The sequence below is a fragment of the Scatophagus argus genome, chromosome 19, assembly GCF_020382885.2.
Source record: "Scatophagus argus isolate fScaArg1 chromosome 19, fScaArg1.pri, whole genome shotgun sequence".
Lineage (NCBI taxonomy): Eukaryota > Metazoa > Chordata > Actinopteri > Scatophagidae > Scatophagus > Scatophagus argus.
Window position 1 is genome coordinate 4,137,738 of NC_058511.1, and position 9,941 is coordinate 4,147,678.

At 43.2% G+C, this 9,941-nt stretch overlaps 1 long non-coding RNA gene across 5 annotated transcripts in view; it reads left to right on the plus strand.

Moving 5' to 3' along the window:
- The window catches only part of LOC124050115, a 150,126-nt gene that overhangs the window by 21,053 nt on the left and 119,132 nt on the right, over positions 1-9,941 (plus strand). Inside the window, exons 4-5 of one of the 5 annotated variants that reach the window (XR_006841556.1) lie at positions 3,634-3,738; positions 3,838-4,109. The exons of 3 other annotated variants lie outside the window; for them this stretch is intronic. This is a non-coding gene — a long non-coding RNA (uncharacterized LOC124050115). Of the gene's footprint in view, positions 1-3,633; positions 3,739-3,837; positions 4,110-9,941 lie in introns of those variants that run through there. One more of the 5 variants, XR_006841557.1, reaches the window with a different exon arrangement.

Here is a 9,941-nt window from a genome sequence, read left to right on the forward strand (position 1 = left end):
CCGCCATCATCGGTTCAGACTGATGAGAGATGAACAATGAGAGTTCAAATCAGGAGAAAATCAAAGTCTTGCTGCTCAATGTCAACAACACCGGAGACACATCCTTGTCTACATCAGTGGAGCTGAGATGGAGCGGAACAATTTTAGGCTCCTATGAAACAAGAGAACTTTTACAGAAGAGCATCACAAAGTGATCTGGTTCGAGTCTGGCCCAGGACAGGAGGAGTCTGCAGCGGGTGATTAAAAGTGCCCTGAACACCATCGGTAGCCTTCTAACCCAGCATCAGCGATGTCAGCGAGGAGAGCCCCAACGACACTAAGAGACAACATCCACCCACAGCCTGCCAGCCCAAAACTACAGAGGTGGTTGTCTCAGTACCACCAGACCAAGGAGCAGAGTTTTTCCTCAAGCTTTGAGACTCCTGAACTCATCCTCAACTCTCCACATTTGAAAAGTTTTTATCTATTAGTTCATGTCTTAACTGTAACTTGTAGGTTATAATGACAACAAAAGTAACATTGAATCCTGAATATTTTAACCTTTAATCTGATGGTCAACCAAGAAACAACATAATTTTTGTGTCTTTGTTTATCCACTTTGACCGCTCGATTCTTTTTCATGCCAAGTTTGTTGTTTGCAAACAGACAATAAAAGTTTAAATTCTAGATTAAGGAGGACACATGGTATATGGATCAATAAGTCCATATACGAAAAAAAAAAATCACTAACTGATAAATTCAATGTAAAAGATAAAAAAGATGTCGGAGTGTCAGTAATCATTCAATGTGAGTCTGAACATATAAAGCCAACTGAATTAATCAGCTGAATAACTGAAGGCTTGATCATACTTTATGTTAGAGGAAAGAGTATTTAGTTTAATACCCTGATATTCCTGAGCCTCGGGGTAACGTTGCCTCATGGAAAAACAACTTTCTTGGCTCCACCCTTTTGAGATTCAGTGAACGTTCGAGACGTTTCCATGAAATTATTTGTACTGGAAAAACAAGCGTCACCAAATCTTGGAAGAAAGAACCAGGATTGCGGGGTAATGTGATGCCTTGGCTTCGTCACCCAGCGCTGCTGCTTTGCTAACTGGCATCTCTTTGTTTCTATTGGCTTGGCTGCCACTGACTTTGCCCTAATGTCAGAGATATGACATGACCTGCAGGCATCTGTTCTCCTTCCCTAGAAGCCACACATGGACACCCATCATAGGCATCACACACACTTTTGCAAGGCACACTCCCCACACCCCTGTCTTTTGGTATTTCTCGGGTATCCACGCCCTGTGTCCTGTGGTGTGTCTCCTGTGGAGGAGTGTATGTTTTGTTTATGGTCAGTGACATGCACAAGCACTGTGGGGCCTAACTGAATGTGAGCACTGTCAGAAGAGATTAGATCCTTGTGTGTGTGTGTGTGTGTTTTGGTTAGTTGACTGGTGGGGAGACACCAGTACAGATGGGGGCTTCAGATGTGATGAGCGTCACGGCCGGGCCTCCTCCTGTCTCCTTGGTTCAGCGTCAAGAAAAGCCCCACCGCTGCTGTCCAAACTCACCCGAGCAGCCCATCGGCCACACTAGTGTCCCCTTTGTCTCCTTGTCCCTGTCTCGCACACACACACACACACACTTAGTTCAACTGATATGGGCATTCGAAGCCAAAATTGTATTTTTAGGACTAAAGCAGCATAAAGGTTGTGCTCGTATTCAATATTTAAGACTTCTTTTCAAAGATTTAATTTTTTTTTGAAAGGTTTAGGTTTAAAATTACATTCCTGTGAATCTGGACAAGACATTGTAGAAGACACTGATGACTGCAGTTTATATAACACTTTTTTTTGTACAGCTGTAGATCAGAAAATTATTAGGGCAATAAAAATGTAAGACCTCATCAAATAAGCTGCTCTTAATGTACCAGATTCCTGCTAAGTAGGAAAAATACAATTGCCAGTTTCTCTTCAATGGAATAGTTTCTGAGAAATATATACTTACTCTGTTCTTTGCCAAGATGTTTTGCCGAGAGTGTTTATGCAGTCTGTGGATTTAGCCTCGGGTCGTTTTACTTTGATATGTGCATTCTGTTGCTTCCAAGTATTGTGGTATGTCAGTGTTTTGCAGAAGCTGACATCAAGTCCCTTCACTTCGGGTCTGTATGTGTTTAACTTAGGATGATGGTGACTGAAACTACTTGTTAAGATTGTCCAAATCATTGACATACATAAATATGGATGACATGACAGATTTCTAGAACTGAAGCTAAAACATCTCGATCACCCCCCAGTGGTTGGCTGCGGTGTAGGTCGTAAATCCTGCTCCCTCCATGTTGGCAGATGAGACATGGACCAACTAAAAACTCAAGAACAATTTATTTGGTAAATATTTTTTTACCAGCGTAAGATGGGAGCCCTCATATCAGGGCTGTTTTGGCTTCATTTTTTGTAAAGTGAGATGAAATGGAGACACAACATCAAGTTTATATACACTGTATAGACAAAAGTATTCAGACAGGGGACTGGGGTCGGCCCACTGAAGGGATCTCTTAATGCTTCAGCACACCAAGACATTTTGGACAATGCTATGCTTCCAACTTTGTGGCAACAGTTTGTTGAAGGCCCTTTTCTATTCCAGCATGACTGTGCCCCAATGGAAGCTGTTATAGCTGCAAAGCTGTCTGTGTATTTAGAATGCGATGTCATTAAAGTCCCTGTTGGGTTAATGGTCAGATTACCCAATACTTTTGTCTATATAGTGTATGTCAGTGGTTCAAATGCATTAGTGGTTAGGTCTGTCCTTATCACTAATACAAATGCATGCTATGATCACGACCAATCTGGACATGAAAAAGGTTTTTTTTCTTGCCATTCCTTCAAAAGCACAACTGCACTGACACAATGATCCCACCAGGCGGTGGTTCTCCCTGGCCTCACTCCATGTAGGGCTCATGTTGCAAATCACAGCAATTGTCCCAAACCACTTGAGTAATAGCTCGCCTCCTGTTGGAGCAAATAAGTGTGTGCAATAACAAGCCCAATCCAGACAACGGTTGTTGGTATTCTGCCTTAAAAAAGGTATTCAAACAAACTGAACTACAGAAGTCATATCTGAAGTGAACTGTCACAGGAACATCTAATCTGTCTAGTCTTAACACACACACACACACACACTCACACACAGACATTCTCATACACACACAGTGTTAGAAGTGTTATAAGGGTGGGCAGGATGCTACAGGGGTGGAGGTTGGTTCATGGCCTTGCGCACTCGATCAGACTGGGCATTTTGTTGAGACACTGAGCAGAGCTCTCCATCCCCCTGAGGTCATCTCCTTCTCTCCCCCTCTCTCCCCCCTCTCTCTTTGTCTGAATGCAGTTTGTCTTTTTCTCCCTCAACATCCTCTTCTGAAACACATACATGGGCCAGGGTAAACATTTGGTCCAAGCACCAAAAACGCAGCTGAGTGTGCACTCGGTCAGTTTCTGTTATTTATAAAGAAGGATTGAGTGGATTCGTGCAAATGTTGTTCTGACTGTAAATCAATCAGTGACACTAGCAGGATTCAGTGGTATTCAACAGGCTCTATTAAGCAAGTGCAGCTCTGAAAAGTGGACAAATGCTTTTGATTAATCCCAACAGCAACATGGCTGTATTTGTCCTGTTCCTGTGCTTGTCCACTTCCTGCGCTGGTGAACTGAGTTTAGCGCTCTCTGGATTTAACAGAATGTATCTGCTTTGGCCAAGGTATTCGTCTCTTTCAAGTCCTTGAAATCTCTTCATGAGTGCGATCGATGCTTTTGTCTCATGTCTGACCTGCTATGACGTTCCTCCTCCCATTCACAGGTCCTGCCTGTCTGTCTGTAAGTGGTATGACCCAAGCATGCCTCCAACAATAAACACAACTAATAACAACTGGCTCTCAGAGGACTGTGTGGAAACGGGGAGTTATTAATGCACGAACACCCGAGCTGGAGATTAAGAATGGTGGTGTGCGTGTAGTAATCCTGAAAGCTCTCAGTCCCTATTTCGCCATACCTGATACATGCATTGTTCTGTGACGACTGAGAGCGAACTGGTGTTCCCTTTCATCCACTGACTGGATCTGTGCAAGATCTTGCAGCAGCTGATTTCAGTGATTATCACGTCCCCCCGTGGTGGAGTGCAAGGCTTGAATTTCAAGGTCAGCTCTAACAAGCACATCATTTTCACAACACAATAGCAAAAGTGCAGCAGTAGCTCACTTTCTCTCAGATTTTGGCAACTAAAACACTTGGCTACGTTTAGGGAAACCTTGTGGTTGTGGTGAATTAGTTATAATAGTTCTGTTCTTATCTGCACTTATTCTGTCCTTGTGCTGCAGTACACCCGAATTTCCCCTGTGGGGAATCAATAAAGGATTATCTTATCTTGAAAAGGTATGGTTACATCAAGGCAGCCAACACTGCTTGGTTAAGGTTAGAGAAAGATCATTGTTCTCATGCTGAAAAGAAAAGCCAGCATTGTTTGTTGTTCTCCTGCTTCCTGATGCCTGATGACAATTCCTTCATGCTAAGCTAAGCTAGCGATTTCCTGGCCGTAGCCGAGACAAATACGAGAGTGTTATGAATCTTATCTAACCCTCAGCAAGAAAGCAAATAAAGGATTTGCTCGAGAATGTCAAACAAATCTTTCAATATTTATGGAGCTGCAGGTTCATGTATCCTCAGTGGTCAGTGTGGCCTGACCTGCCCACAGAAATACTGTATTTCATAGCCCAGTAATGTGATAGGCTAAACCTTAGCAGGTGCAACAGTCATGTAAGAGGGCCCCATGACTATTTAGAACAACAGTGTGGGTGTTGGTCATCCAATAGCATGGAAGCATCACTGACTGACTGAATTCAGCTTATGAACTAGGGATGAGCAAGTACGGCATAATCAGTATCTCCTCAACCAATGAAATGATCTGTATCTCTCTCCGTACTCTGAATGAGCAGGGCTTCAACCAGAAACGGGATCGACTAACCAAAGGTTGTTAATTTAAGCCAGAAATTGATGTGGATTTAGCAGAAGCTGCTAGATTTCTTACTTATTAGGACACTATGAGCCTCAGAAGTGTTTTTGGCAATGAGAGTAAGAGAACTACTTACAGAGCAAAATTTTTATAAACTCGAATGAATAAACTGGGTCAGCAACCCAGTGAGGGTTTTCCTTCCTCACTCTTTTTTTTGATTTTTACAAATTTTACTTCATGATGCTCAGTAAAAAGTAAATTATCTGTACCTGATACCAGTGTCAGCCAAGTACTATTTCAACCTTATTAATGACACACTTTTATCATCTTAACACTCCCGACTACAACCTGTCAAAGCACTAAAATATAGTGTACAAACAACTTGTATTGGGCACGAGGAGCTGGACGTTTTTGACCTTGTTGTTTTATGGAGCATTGCTTTGTATTCCTGACTTTGTATGCGGGTGTCTCTGCAAGGAGCTTTGTGGCAGAAGTGTGTTCTCCTCTGTGTAACCTTGACCCGTCTGGAGGGGAAGCCTTGCCTCAGCAGCAGCAGCAGCAGCTGTGTCACTTCAGCTCAGCGTCTTCGGTCCAACCTTAAGGGACCCAGACTGCCCGTGTCCCTGCCCACACATCCAAGGACCCCTGATCGAACAACCAGCCAGAGCCACACCACCACCACCACCACCCCCTCTGCCCTGAGCCACCAGAAAACACACATTCATGCACACTGTCCGTCATGCATACTGATAAACGCATTCACTATCGACAGCAGCAGGCAGTGGCCTGGCTGGCTGCTGACAAAGCCCAGACTCAGCCTGCCTGGCCCTGTAGACACAAGAACAGTGGCGGAGACAAACACTGGCCTCCAGCCACTTCCAGTCAGCTCTACATATGTCACATGTTAATGACATCAAGTCTGTGGCCACCCACAGATCGCGCTGTACTTGAGGGCAGCAGATTGAGAAATAAAGTCGTTTCTCCTTGGAACGCCAGTCTTATCCTTTCTCCGTGGCATTCAGTGCCAGGACCTGAGGGCTTTAACCCCTTTCTTAAGTGCAGGTCTGCTGTCAAGCCTCTGGTCACCTTTCTCCACCTTCTCCAGACACAAAACCTGTAGTCTGAAACAGTGGATTTGGTTACAGAGTGATTTAGAATAAAATTTATTTGTACACCACAAATATATCATTATAATATTTATGATGCATGTTTTTCTTCCTGTGAAATAATGAATATTTGTAGCCTCGAGGCTTCCTCTGTTAATTAATTAAATGAAGTAGACTGAAAAGGTAAAGTAAAAGTCATTATTCTGGCGTCTGAGTTCATCATTCTGTATACATTCGACTGTTTTACAAGAAACTCAAGTAGACACTCTTTTGTTTTTGCAGGGATTTGAGCCAAAAATAGGATGGATGAGCCAAAAACATGTTTGCAGCTTTAATCTTTATCCCATTAGTGGACTCAGTAGTGAAAACAGTAAACAGCCGCCATGCTCGGCTCCTCCATGTGCAGAAAGGAAACCGTGCTGCGTCTTTTGTCGAACATGACTGATTCACTTTTGCCTTTTATGTGTGTGGGAGCTTTGCCTTTCATATCGATCACGGTTGTGCCAACTGTTTGTTTTGTCTTTCCATATAATGAACCCTGGGCCCTCAGCGAGGCCCCGGCGGAGCTTTGCTCCATGCTAAAGGGCTTTTTGTGAGACAGTGTCACGCTCCCTCGTTCCGGAGAGGCTTCGCGTTTCTTATTATTCATGGCTCTCTCCCCGTTTGTTGAGAGGGACGGGATCAAACAGGCCGATTTGCCACGCCTGACACCCACTGCTGTGAGTGTGTGTTTTGTGTGTGTGTGTGTGTGTGTGAACTCAGCTCGAGCTCAGTAATGACAGGATTTGTTAAACAGTAAATTAATGAATAATGAAATATCCAGCACGCGCCTGCCTTGCCTGGAGCACAGTGCCCCGAGCAGGAATTACTCCCAACCGACACTCGGGTGTCTGCATGCTGGATAACCTGTGTGTGTGTGTGTGTGTGTGTGTGTGTGTGTGTGTGTGTGTGTGTGTGTGTGTGTGTTGGATAAGCATTTTTACAGCCCATTGCGTGACAGAATGCTGAGGGGCTTTGCTGATGGGCTTCTGCTCTCTTGCTTCCTGGCAAAACGACAGACAGACAGACAGACCGCCGACATAACTGCATGTAGGAGAGACTGTCAGTGCCGCTCTCATACTTTGTATATCAAATATTAACCAGTACCTTCACGAGCTTAACCGGATTACCTGCCACTGGTTCTCTCATTTAAGTAACAGCCTGTGACGTTTTCATAAGACTAAATTTTGCTTCCCATTATCACCAATTCATCAAACACACAAGTGATTCATATTACATCCAGCTTCTTATTTTCCATTTTAAACTCTGCTATTGGTGCTTCTTTCCCTGGTGCGGAGCAAATGATGCCATCAGCCATGTTGGACCTACAACAACTCACACTTTAAGTGCAGAAGCGACGCTTTGCAGAGATTATTTGAACCAAATAAAAAAGGAGAAATTATGTAATAACACTCAGGAAACCCAGACTTGTAACAGTCCAAAGGTGGATGCTTCACTGTCACAGTGCATAGAAGGGAAAGGTGAACTAAAGTCAGGGCACCTACAGGGATTTCACCTTTTTGTGCTTATCCTTCCTCAGACTTTTGGTCTCTCTGTGCTCCATTTCTGTGGGAAACACTCCTCTGAATCACCTCAATGCCGATGTTGGTGTTAGTTGTGCAGTTTTGTTTTATTTTTTTCCATGTCAAAAGCCTCCAGAGGTTCTGTGAACAAGTGTTGTTTTATTAGAAGAAAAAAAGGGGGCCTTTGATAGTTGAATTATAAAACTCCACTGATTCCCCTGTGTTAGACTGGAATTTCATATATTTAGTTTAATTCCATGTTTTCATATTAAATCGCAGGCTATATGTTCGCTTGTTAAAATTATTAATTATTTTTTTTGTGGGGGATTGATGAACAAATAACTCCTGACACGAGTTTGTGTTATTTGTTTGTTTTCTGTGGGTTTTAGGTGAGGTTTGAAGCTTCTTGTAGCTTTCATCTGGAGTGAATATCTGTTGATAAGCTCTGACTTTGCAGGGCTTCATATTGTTCTGTATTGTCCAGGAGAAAAAACAAAACAAAACACAGAATCAGAAACACATCCATGGTCCTTTTTCCACCCTGCCCCACGCTGACCGAGCGTCTCAGAACGTGACATTATCGGGTCATGACGCTTGCATTGTGTCTGTGTGGGACATTTTATGTGGCCGTGTATCTCAGGTAAAGAACTGTTAAAACAGTATGCATAGCACGTGATATTTAGAAAGATTAATGTTGTGTGCTGTGCACCATAAGAAAATACAGAAGATGAAGCCATGCAGCAGTTACAGTCATGTTACATTTTGACTGCTGCTTGCTTCCAGCGTTTGCAGTCCCTCGCAGTCAAATGGTGTCAATTATATAAAGAAATACCAATGCCACAAAAAAATGTTAAAATTAGCATTGAGGGTTAGATGTGTTTTGATAATAAACATTTCCTACATTTTTTGGAAATAATTTATTTGTATTTCAAACTTGCAATGTTTTGGTCTTTTTAAAAATGAAGAATTTTAAAACCTAAATAATCAAAATATGATGAAAAATTCTTTTAAACCAGATTTATATTTGCATGACACTGCAGAATTAGTTGTGAACGCGTCCTTGTAACTGAAGCGTTTTCAAGAGGCCTGAGGCTCCATACAGAAAACGTCTTTATCGCTTTTGTTTAACATGGAAACTCAATGACTGAGATGTACGTTTTAAGGCAAATTTTTCGTTTTTAATTCCTAAAAACCAGAAAAGGGGGGTTCAGTATAACGTTCATTATTATTTTATTTTTTTTTAGGAATTCCTGTCTTTAAAGGTTTATCAGGCTAACATTCCAGTCAGGCTAACATTAAAATTTCTTCCAGCTGTTTCAGACTGACTTCCTGTTCCTGTTTAAGTTGACGGTGTCACGTGCCCTCAGTGATGACGAGCGTTACTTCGTCTGCGACATCACGTGTGCCTTGCGCGCTTGTTGATGTTTTGTTTTCCCTTTGGCTTGTTTGTTTGTTTATTGTTCCAGCCAACCTGTCGTTGTTGTGGCCACTGACGCTCAGCAGCTTCCTGTCTTTGTTGAGCGGGAATCGCTCGCGGACATGCGGGTGCTGAACTCTGCACCTGCGTCACGCGGCGTTCCACTCCACGGGTCACACTGAGCCCGCAGGACACCCCCCCACCCCCCATCTCTCTGTCCTTCTCCCTGCTTTCTTTCTCTCCGTCTCTGCCTCTCATTAGCTTTCTTTCTCTGTATCTCTCGGTCTCTCCCCTTTTCCCTGCGCCTCTCGCGCTCTCCCGTCATTAGCAACACCGGTGGTGGATCCCCACCCGCAGAAGCGGGCCCGCGAGGCACGATTCTATTCCCCCTGCGCGCGTGCGAGAAGGAGTGAAGCCTCTCTGAAACGAGGGCCTCACCGGCCAGAAAATACAGCCAATTATCTCCCTGGAATAAGACGGTATCCATCATGGTGTGTGTGTGTGTGTGTGTGGGTTCATTTCAGAGGTTTTGCAGTATACAGACTACTGACATTTTAAGCCTTTCAAAGCTGTCTTCAAATCTAATCGTTTGTAGCCTATTTGTTATCAGGCTATCATTTGAGATTTTAATCTGAGTCTATAGATGTCAGTGGCTGTTGAACAGTTACAGTATGGGCTGCATGTAACCAAATACAGGCCACTTTAAACACAGCATTATGAACGACAAATGTGGTGAAGTAACCTTTATCACCGAAAACTCTGACTGGAAACATGGATATTCCTCCTCTTATTTCTTGCAAATATTACAGTGCATTAACAGCATCAGATACGAGTCCAGTGCCTGTATTAACCTCTGTATTAATATTAATG